Source organism: Camelina sativa, chromosome 9, assembly GCF_030686135.1.
Source record: "Camelina sativa cultivar CO46 ecotype springtype chromosome 9, ASM3068613v1".
NCBI lineage: Eukaryota > Viridiplantae > Streptophyta > Magnoliopsida > Brassicales > Brassicaceae > Camelina > Camelina sativa.
In genome coordinates, this window is record NC_141888.1 from 27,897,489 (window position 1) to 27,909,968 (window position 12,480).

A 12,480-nucleotide genomic window follows, 5' to 3' on the forward strand; every position below is an offset into this window, starting at 1 on the left:
ACTTCAAATTAGTTTGTTCATCTGATGGAATCAAACCTTTAACTAATTCTTCATAACAATTGCCAGTCATTGTAAAAAACTTGGGTTTCATATTGAACATCGTATAATCACCAATCATCGATCTAGTGAACCACGGGTCTATAAACGCAATGCGTTTGTTGTGGAATGGGAAGGGATCTCGTTTGTACCTAATACTGAGGAGTCTCATAAACGCGCCCAAGTGCTGTAAAACAGAAATCAAGTTATAATATCTCAGCCGTAAACATAATAACTCAGACGAGATCCTAATAACTCAGACATCAAGTTAAACTTACTTTATCAGACAGCCACCCAAATGTACCAGACGGCCAGTTATTTCTTTCGGTGATGAGAGTCCTATAGAATTCAATATTTGATGTTGACTTGCCTAATGGTGTACCCCTAAGAAAAAAATAAGAACATGTTAATATAATTTTAACAAGATGTGATTAACAAGGGTCTAAAGGGTCATACTCGGCTTTCTTTAGGTACTCCAAAAGTTTCTGCAACTTGACCGGATCAACAGGTGCCAGAGGATCATATATTCCAGGTCCAGGTGAACAGTTCTTCCTCATGCACGTCAGTCCGTTGTCCCCAAATATAAGGAAAAGTCCTCTCTTGTGTAGCTTGTAGTTTATTCAATGAACTTCCATCCGGGGACAGCTTAACATTCTCCAGCCTTAAAGCTTTGATTCTATCAAGCCTAATCTTTTCCTCCTCATCATCCTCAGATTCAGGTTCAAGGATATTGTATTCAGCCATAATCTTGGCTGTCATATCACATATACTGCTGTCAGCAGCGTCGGCACCAGCGTTTGCACCAGCTTTGGATACTCCCTCATTCAAATCAGATCCCAATTGATTGATTTGATTAGGCTTAGTAGTCTTTCTAACTCTTTTCTTTGGCGGATTATTTCCATCCTTCTCTTCCGCCAACTCTTTGACCTTCTTTGCAGCCGCCGCCTCATCTTCTGCCTTCTTTTCCGCAAACTCTTTGACCTTCTTCGCAGCCGCCGCCTCATCTTTGGCCTTCTTTGCCGCCAACTCTTTGTTCTTCTTCGCAGCGGCCGCCTCAACTTTGGCCTTCTTTGCATTTAATTCTTCGTCCTTCTTTCCATCATTGACATTTTTCCTCGTGTTAGTCCGTTGAATTGGTTTCGTAGCAGCTGGAGACTTCTCAATGAAATTAAGAATATGATCTTTATCAAACTCATCTTTATCAAACTCTTTATTCAGATTCCTACTGACACCAGCCAAACCACTGCCAACTACTTGTATAACATAAGCGAAGACAATTAAAGATAATGATAACTCAACCTAAACAATATGGAAACTCAGCCATAAGATTAACATAATTCAGACATTACCGGAGGACTGTTGACAGAGTAGTTTTGGTGCATTTTTCCTGGAACTGCTGGTAATGGTGGACTTTTTGGTGACAACAGTTCATCAATAAGGTTCTTTATTTTGAAATTTTTACAAGTGTTTTGTGACAACAGTTCATCCCCAAGGTCTTCAACATTGTTTTGGCCAGTTTGCCCAACACCCAAGGAAAGCACGTGCTGTTTCATCTGCTTGAGATCACTCTCAACAGAACGAAACCTGGTTTCAATCCTTTCATTCATCCTCTCTTCTATTCTATCTCCAATGTTTTTTTCCAAGGTGTCAAACCTTGAGGTTAAATTAGACACCAACTCAATGAGAGTTCCAACCGGTCCACCACCCTGACTGTTGGAAACTACCACCTTCTGTTCAGCTCCTTCACCAAATCCACCACCCTGACTGTTGGAAACTACCACCTTCTGTTCAGCTCCTTCACCAGATCCACCACCCTGACTGTTGGAAACTACCACCTTCTTGACTTTCTGCTTCTTTGCGGGAGGAGAGTCAGAATCAACATCCCAAAAACCTTTAACAAACTTATCCTCATGTATGTCTTGGATAAGGCGATCAACTGCTGGGTCGTCTTTTTGATCTGGCCACGTATGAAATAGCTCCCGTACATCATCCTTCATAACCATTTTAGTCACACGCAGCTGTAACATAAGAGAATATGAGACCCATCAGGGAATAATAACTCAGCCAACACTAAACAATAACTCAGCCAACACTAAACCATAACTCAGCCGTTACTAAACAATAAATCAGTCATAACTAAATCATAGCGAAGCCATTACTAAACAATCACTCAACCAGATATAAACCTTACCTCACCAAGCGCTTTGATCTCTTTAGCAATTACCGATACCATCGTAGAACGTGTACGGTTTCCACCCCATTGAAGCATCGGTATACCACCATCATTAGCTGATGCATTCCCAAACCGTTCTCCAAAGCATTTGATGGACTCATACGCCCAAGCCTGTAACACGGGTGTAAACCCACTGAGGGTGTACGACTTTCCCGTAGGGTTCAGCATCTTTATGGAATCAACAAGAGCTTCAAATGCTGACCGACCCCACGGATACGTCTTCATTGCATCATCATCAAAAACTCTTTTGGCACTTTCATATGGAATTCTAGAGTTATGATGCAAACCATAAAGTCCATTGTGTTGAAGAAGCAACAGCCCCAACCATTTACGATGATCAAGGTTAACCCATCCCCGGCACACTTTTAATGCTTCCCTGAGTTCAAGTAGCGTTGGACCTGCCCCACCAGGCACTTTCAAAAGTCGGAAGAACTTTTTGTGTTCCTCTTCAAGTTCAAACTGTTCAGTAGGCATTGGGTCTATGTTTAACCCCGTCAGATAATGAAATTCATTCAACCCAAACCTGATAGGTTGACCGCCGACCACAAACCAAAGCTCCTTCTTATGTACCCTTAATTGGTTACATAGTAGGAAATGAACAACCTTACCAGACCAGACGAATTGGCTATCAACTAGCTTAGAGATTATTCCAATTGGTACTTTCTTCGTTTCATCCCACGCATCCAGTCCTATTGATTCCCTAATCTGAGGTAATTCTAACATCCTGAAATTTGTGTTTATATCTCTAGACTCTATTTTAGCGTATAGTCTTGGTGGGTAATCCCTTGCTTGTTCTTCAGAAATATCCTTCGCCATCTGATAGTAAAGCATAAAATAAATCATCCATAACATATGGCAAACACAAGGCATATAATAACTCCGCCATAATACATAACTCAGTCGTAAAGCATAAGATAACTCAGTCCAAACTCAGCCATCCAAGACGGCGACAATCACCCGTATCTCAAAAATAAATAGGAAGACACATACCAACAAGACCAGCGCCGACGAAGAGAAGAAAGAGCGAATGAGGATATCGAGCGAGGACGGCGAGAGATGACGGCGGGAGAGTAGAAAAAGACAGATTATCGCCGGCGCAATTAGGGTTAGATTTCGCCGACGATAAGGACAGAGAGTTTTTTTTTTTCCGCGGTTTAAAAACCGTTCACTTTCCCTCTCATTGTAACTGTCGATGCTGGAAAGATAACTCAGCAGTCATAAACGGTATCTCAGCCAACCCTCAAATTAGAATGATTAAATAACCGACTAAACCGAACCGAACCGAAAAAATAATTTTTCCCAATTTGGTATTTTTGTATTGGTATGTTTGCCTAGTTTTCTTATATTTGGCTTATTTCGGTTATATTATGCTAATCTACCTAATTACAATATATTTTGGGTTATTTATTGTTAGATATTCATCTAACCGACCAATAACCGGAAATAACCAAAAATTAATTTCAAAATTTTAAAATTTTTTTAAAAAAATTATTTTCAAAATGGTTCAACCATAAGTATATCCATATTACCACCTTAATCCAAACACATTATATCCAAAACCAAACTGTTATATTAAAAACAAATAATGTTACCTCATCTAACTCTAAACCCTAAATCCTAACCCTAACCCTAACCCCTAAACAACATGTTTTGGTATGTTTGACACATTTTGATCAGAATGTGTAAAAATCACTCTTTTTGTCTATAATTATTATTTTTATTGGTTATAATAATAGTAATATTCATTTTGCCATTCTAAATTTTAATTTTGAGTTATAATAACCTTATTTTACAAATATCTCATAACTCAGCCGTTTAAGTCAATAACCCAGCCACTACTTAGTCAAATTACTGGCCCCTTCTTTAATAATAAATAAAAATACATGACAAATTTGAATTCAAATTTTTGAATTTATTTTTAATAATAAATCGTTTAAAATATTTTTATTAAGCGTATGGATGATAACAAGAAACATAATTATTGTTTGCGTCTCCCCAACAACCCTTTTTGCATTCCCGAGCGTGTATATAATAAATTAATAGGGTGGCCGTCGGATAACTCAGCCGTAAAACCATTATTATGGCCGTTGCATAAGTCAGCCATAACAAAGTTGTTAATTTAACTGACTATCCTAAGTCAGTTGTGTAAAGAACACAACTCAGCCTTCAAGTATATTACTGTCAAACGACGTCGTTCGATATATTGTTTTAGTATAAATTAAGGGATTTGGTGTGATTTATTGCTTCAGTAATCGAGATCGAGTCAAGATGATGGCAAATAGAGATATATACGGCGGCAACTCCAGGGCTGATGAGAAAACTGCTTCTGAAGCACTAGCTGAGGTAGATCTCTAGACTATCTGAAATCTCAAAGCATTATCTTAATATTGTGTTTGTGGAACTGTAGGAACTGAATCATAATGAAATAAATATGAAAATGAGGTACGGCGAAATCCGGAGGCGAGACAAGGGCGTTCCAATCGGGTGTAATTGCGGTGCGGTGCTTCTCGTTGCCACTTCTAATGATCCTACCACGAGAGGAGAACGTTATTTCAGTTGTCCGTATGACATCACAGATGTAAAGATTTTTGTACTCTTATTGTTGAGTTTTGTGTTCTGTTTCTGACTTTTTTTTTAGTCTAATATGAATTATGTACTATTTGTAAGGGTCCCGGTCAAGGCTGCGGTTTCAGGAAGTGGTGGACTGATGCAGTGCGCGAAGAGTTTAGGGTTACTCAAGAGGAGAAGAATGAGATGAAGCAGGACTTGGATGCAACCAAGAAGCGCATCGAGATTCAAGAAGAAATGATCTTGTATTTGGAAAAGAAATATGACGCGCTGGAGAAGAAGTTTGAGAGCTTGAACAAGTATCTGTGAGATTAGTCAAGCTCCGTTGTTTTTTTTTTTTTTTTTTTTTTGGAATTGATATGAACTTTCTATGTTGTGGTGTTTTATCAATCTATTTTAATAACTCAGTCATGATTAATTATAACTCAGTCATCATTAATTATAACTCAGCCGTCATAGACGATATCTCAGCCAACCCTCAAACTAAATGACTAAATAACCGACTTAACCGAACCGACCGATAAAAAAAAACCCCTTCGACGACTCAGAGTCCTAGATGAGAAAAAGAAAAAACCATCCGAATTCTAAGTCCGGAACGGTCGAGGTTTCACCATCACCGTCTGGGTTGGTCCTGCAGACGAAGTGGAGGCCGTGGACCTGATAGATCGTCTGCCTGCGGTTCCTCCACCGTTACCTTGTCCAGTTCGGTTCGCCAGAACTGACGAGCTTGCCTTAGGGTCTCCAGTCTCTCCCTCGGAACTTCGACGCTTGACGCCAAGTCTTCCAAAAAGGAACACGGGCCCTCGACCAAGTGTCTCTCACAGAAAATTGGGCCGGCCGACTCCAGGAAATTGGCGTACCGCCTTAATCTCTCTATGGAAGCCCGGTAGGCCCAGATATCCACAGTAAACGGGTGCGCGGTATCTTCGAGAGGTTGACAGTCAGCCTCAAAAAGGACAGGCACCTCCATACTCGCCACCAGCTCTTGGCACGCCGCATGCGCGGCGAGCAGCCCGGTCATACGCCACTTCTCCAAGAAGAAACCTTCGGCGATTATTTCGTTCAGGACCCGAATAGTCCCGTCCAAATGATAAAGCCAACAGACTTCGGCCTATCTACGGCGTCTCGCCATAAGGTGAGCCCCCAGCCTATAGCGGCGAGCTCGATACCTTCGGAGTTCCTGACATACGAGGCTCCCTTCTGCACCCGTCATATCGACATGCGGAACAGGTGCGCGAACGCGGAACGTTTCCACGCCCTCTTGGGCGGAGGGATTATTCGACGTTTCAGTTTGGCTGGAACCGCTCGCCGAAGCGGCTATCCTTTCCCGAGCCCGTCTCAGCCTCGCAGATCGAGTAGTCACCATCTCTTTCTCTCTATATCTTGGAAAGTTGTGGAGGTTGGAATATTTCAATCTCTCAGGCTCTCAAACCTATTTGTACGGGATTATGGGAAGTAACCGCCGCTGAATCCACCAACCAGAGTGCAGCGAGATTTTCGCTGCATCCCGAGAATCTCGCTGATTAATTATAACTCAGCCGTCAATAGACGATATCTCAGCCAACCCTCAAATTAGAATGACTAAATAACCGACTTAACCGAACCGACCGATAAAATAAATTTTCCAATTTGATATTTTTGAATTGGTATGTTTGGTTTATTTCGGATATATACGGCTTAATTTCGGTTATATTAGGCTAATCTACTTTATTGCAATATATTTTGGGTTATTTATTAGAATGACTAAATAACCGACTAAACCGAACCGACCGATAAAATAAATTTTCCAATTTGATATTTTTGAATTGGTATGTTTAATTAATTTCGGATATATTCGGCTTAATTTCTGTTATATTAGGCTAATCTACTTAATTACAATATAATTTGGGTTATTTATTAGATATTAATATAACCGACCCATAACCGGAAATAACCAAATATTTTTTTGATTTTTTGATTTTTAAAAAAATATTCAAATGGTAATAATATTATTATATCCATATTACCACCTTAAACCATACACATTAAAACACATTAGAACCAAATCCAAAAATCAAATAATCTGAACCCTACATCTCAAACCGTAAACCCCAACCCTAACCCTAACCCTAACCCCTAAACGTCATATGTTGTATGTTTTACACATCCTTGGTGAGAATGTGTAAAAATCAATCTTTCTCTATAATTATTACTTTTTATTGGTTATAATAATTGTAATATTCATAATTCAATTTTACATTTAAATGTTGAGTTATAATAATGTAAATTTACAAATATTTTATAAGTCAGCCGTGTAAGTCAATAACTCAGCCATCACTTAGTCACTTTGTCGGAATTTTAAGATTTTTTATTCGAATTTTGAGTTCAATTTTTTAATTATTTTGTATAATATATTGTGAAAAAACTAACTTTATAAATTGATTACGCGTGTGGATCTGAGCAGGCACAGAATTATCGTTTGGGCTTCCCCAACAACACTTTTAGTAATATCGAGGCACGGCACGAAAGACTAAACGAAGCCGTCCCAAGTACATAACTCAGCCATAACTCACTCATCCGTACGAAGTAGATAACTCAGCCGTTCGAAATATATAACTCAGCCATAACATATATGTTTATTCAATATTTAATTATAACTCAGCCGTGTGAAGTACATAACTCAGCCGTAACATTGAAAAGATACTAAACAAAGAACTTTCTTATCCAAGTACAATTCCTACCAAAAGAAATCCAGATGTTTTTTTACATATCCAAGTACAATTCCTACCAAAAGAAATCCAAAGGTTTTTTTACATATCCAAAGTGCAATTCCTACCTACCAAAAGAATTACAAATGTTTTTTACGTGAACTGATTCATAAAATCAGGTGACTTATCGAAGATTTATGCTGCCATTTTAACACGTATACCCTGGATGTTTTGATCACAGATTCCATCGAAAGACACACCAAGCGCTAGACATTCTATAAACTTTAAAGCGTACACGCCACAGTCACCAACCTGTACGTTTTGAGGGACCTTGGAGACTGTCCTCCTCCTGAAGGTAAACTGTTTGTAAGTAGGTGTACGAATTTCGTGAGGAACGTTCGCGTTCATCATTGCTGGAATCATCCGCGTAAACGCCCTACAAGCATTCAGCATTCTAAGCTCACTCTCTCCGGTTACTTGTCCCACGATGCTATCATAGCAATCAATATGCCTTCTGTTGAGATCCACGTGCAGCGCCACCCAGTGATCGCCTCCAATTTGTGGAGCAATATACAGGTGATCCACATCTTCTATCCACTTCAAATTAGTTTGTTCATCTGATGGAATCAAACCTTTAACTAATTCTTCATAACAATTGCCAGCCATTGTAAAAAACTTGGGTTCGGACTTGAACAACGGATAATGACGGTGAACCATTTCACTGGTGAACCACAGGTCTATAAACGCAATGCGTTTGTTGTCGAATGGGAAGGGATCTCGTTTGTACCTACACCTAAGGACTCTCATAAACGCGCCCAAGTGCTGTACAACAGAAAACTGAGTAGTAAACAACAACGCAGCTATAATGTAATATAAGTCAGACAACGACAACAATAACTAAGACATTAAAATAAACTTACTTCATCAGTAACCCACCCATATTTACCATATTCTTCTGGCTTCACTGGCCATTCCTTTCGTTCGGTCATTAGCACCCTATAGAATTCAATTTCCATTCCGCCTTTGCCTAACGGGATATTCCTAACAAACAAATAAACACAAGTTAATATAATGTTAACAAGCTGTTATTAACTTGTTAAGCAAAAGGGTCTAAAGGGTCATACTCGGCTTTCTTTAGGTACTCCAAAAGTTTCTGCAACTTCACCGGATCAACAGGTGCCAGAGGATCATATATTCCAGGTCCAGGTGAACAGTTCTTCCTCATGCACGTCAGTCTGTTGTCTCCAATATTAGGGAAAATCCAGCTTGGATGATCTTGTTGTGTATTCAATGCACTCCCATCCGCTGACAGCTTAACACTCTCCAGCCTTAAAGCTTTAATTCTATCAAGCCTAATCTTTTCCTCCTCATCATCCTCAGATTCAGGTTCAAGTGAGTCGGCTTCAGCAAAATACTCGTCTGTAATATCTTCTGCACCAGCTTCTGCACCAGCTTCTGAACCTCCAGGTAGTACAAATTTCAACGGCTTAACACCAGCAGCCACAACAGCAGCAGTAGGATTTGTAGGCGCCCTACCTCTACCTCTACCTCTACCTGTACCTCTACCTGTACCTCTACCTCTACCTCTACCTCTACCTCCACCTCTACCTCCAGCCGCAGCTACTTCTTTAGCCTGCTTTGCCGCAGCTACTTCTTTGGGCTTCTTTAACGCAGCTACTTCTTTGGCCTTCTCTGCCGCCTCTAACTCTTTGGCCTCCTCTGCCGCCTCTAACTCTTTAACATTTCTCCTCGTGGAAGGCCGTCTTTTCGTATCAGCTGGTCTCTTAGTAGCTGGAGACTTCTTAGCATCTGGAGAAGTCAAATAGTTCTTTTCCTGTATATTAAAATTATAATAACTCAGCCTAAATATTCTGAAAAATCAGCCATAAAACAAAGATGAATCAGACAATACCTTCTCTCCCGCCTCTAACTCTTTGGCCTTCTCTGACGCCTCTAACTCTTTGGCATTTCTCCTCGTGGAAGGCCCTGTTTTCGTATCAGCTGGTTTCTTAGCAGCTGGAGACTTCTTAGGAGAAGTCAAAGAGTTCTTTTCCTGTATATCATAGCGAAGACAATTAAAATTATAATAACTCAGCCTAAACATTCTGAAACATCAGCCATAAAACAAAGATAAACCAGACATTACCGGCTCTCCCGCCTCTAACTCTTTGGCCTTCTCTGACGCCTCTAACTCTTTGGCATTTCTCCTCGTGGAAGGCCCTGTTTTCGTATCAGCTGGTTTCTTAGCATCTGGAGAGTTCTTAGGAGAAGTCAAAGAGTTCTTTTCCTATATATCATAGCGAAGACAATTGAAATTATAATAACTCAGCCTAAACATTCTGAAAAATCAGCCATAAAACAAAGATAAATCAGACATTACTGGAACTTTTGGTGGACCTTTTGATGTCTGACGTTCCTGTCCATGTCCCAGGTTATTTAGTTCCTGTCCCATTTTTAAAGTCTGGTCAGTCGTGCTCTTTGAAAGCACGAGCTCTTTCATCTGTTTGAGGTCCGTCTCAAAAGATCCAAGCCTGGTTTCAATCCTTTCATCCATCTTCTTCTCCAGATTCGCCGATACATTTTCAATGTTCCTATCAACGGTGTCAAACCTTGTGTATAACTTAGAGATCAATTCGTAGAGATCATCTTCCCCAGCATCTTCCTCCTCACTTACCTTTTTTCCTTTCTTCTTCCTCTCCTGTGCAACTCCTTCACTAGTTTCCTGACTGTTGGAAACTTTCATCTTCTGAACTTTCCGCTTCTTTGCGGGAGGAGATTCAGACTCAACAACTGCTTCAGCTTTCTTTTTCTTTTTCTTCTTATCACTCCCCTTAACATCCCAAAAACCTTTAACAAACGTATTCAGATGTATGTCTTCGATCAGGCGATCGATTGCTGGGTCGTCTTGTTCTTCTGGCCACGAATGAAATAGCTTGCAGCCATTTTCCTTCATAACCATATTAATCACACGCAGCTGTAACATAAGAGATTATGAAACCCATTAGTAAGTTTTAACTCAGTCATTACTAATGAAAGCATAAATCAGTCATTACTAAAACATAACTCAGCCAACACTAAAGCATAAATCATCCATTACTAAAACATAACTCAGCCGTTACTAAACAATAACTCAGCCATAACTACATCATAACTCATCCATTACTAAACAATCACTCAACCAGATATAAACCTTACCTCACCAAGCGCTTTGATCTCTTCAGCAATTGCGGTTTCCAGCGATGAACGTGTACGGTTTCCACCCCATTGAAGCATCGGTATGCCACCATCATTAGCTGATGCATTCCCAAACCGTTCTCCAAAGCATTTGATGGACTCATACGCCCAAGCCTGTAACACGGGTGTAAACCCACTGAGGGTGTACGACTTTCCCGTAGGGTTCAACATCTTTATGGAATCAACAAGAGCTTCAAATGCTGACCGACCCCACGGATACGTCTTCATTGCTTCATCATCAAAAACTCTTTTGGCACTTTCATATGGAATTCTAGAGTTATGATGCAAACCATAAAGTCCAATGTGTTGAAGAAGCAACAGCCCCAACCATTTACGATGATCAAGGTTAACCCATCCTCGGCACACTCTTAATGCTTCCCTGAGTTCAAGTAGCGTTGGACCTGCCCCACCAGGCACTTTCAAAAGTCTGAAGAAATCTTTGTGTTCCTCTTCAAGTTCAAATCGTTCAGTAGGCATTGGGTCTATGTTTAACCCCGTCAGAAAATGAAACTCATTCAACCCAAACCTGATAGGTTGACCGCCGACCACAAACCAAAGCTCCTTCTTATGTACCCTTAACTGTTTACGTAGTAGGAAATGAACAACCTTACCAGACCAGACGAATTGGCTATCAACTAGCTTAGAGATTATTCCAATAGGTACTTTCTTCGTTTCTTCCCACGCATCCAGTCCTATTGATTCCCTAATCTGAGGGAATTCTTTCATCCTGAAATTTGTGTTTATATCTCTAGACTCTATTTTAGCGTATAGTCTTGAGGGGTAATCCCTTGCTTGTTCTTCAGAAGAAATAATCACCATCGACATCTGTTATAGTTCATAAGTAAATCATAAAATGAATCAGCCATAACATAAAACAAACTCATACACAAAGCATAACATAACTCAGCCACAAACACATAACTCAGATCTAAAGCACAAAATATCTCAGTCACAACTCATCTGTCAGCAAAATAAAACAAACAGTAAATCAGCCATCGAATCGAATAAATCTAACAAATCAGCCATAAACCCTAAAATAACTGAGCCGCAACATAAAACAAAAAGTAAATCAGCCATCGAATCGAATAGATCTAACAAATCAGCCGTCATTAACAACGGCGACAATCAGCGGTAAATCATCGAAAAAACCCACATTCAGCCGGAAAACTCGAAACTAAACAGTCGACACATACCGGATAGACGAAGACGAAGAAGACGAAGAAGACGAAGAGAGAGAGAGAGCCAATTGAAGAAACAGAGTGCGACGACGAAGAAAGACGGTGAGAGATGACAGTGAGAGATGACGGCGAGAGATGACGGCGGGAGATTGACGGCAAGAGAGTGGACAATGACAGTATCGCCGGCGACGAGAGACGAGAGTTTCGATAATTTTTTTTTCTCGCGGTTTGTGAATAGTTAAAACTATTCACTTTCCCTCTCTTTGATATAAACGAGAGAAAACAAAACTGTGGATCTTAAAAAAACTGCTTAATGACGTGTTAATTCATATCTGATGTGTATTTTAATTTGTTGATGTGTATTTTTTTTTTTTTTACTCAAATTCGGAAAACAAAACCCAAGGGGTAAATTGTAATTACACCCAGGGCACTAAACATTCTAGTAATTTTCAAAAGATTTATAGATTTGAGTAATAAACCAACTTTTGGATAACATTTGAGTAATTCTTTCATAATGTTATGCTATTAATACCATTAATTCCTG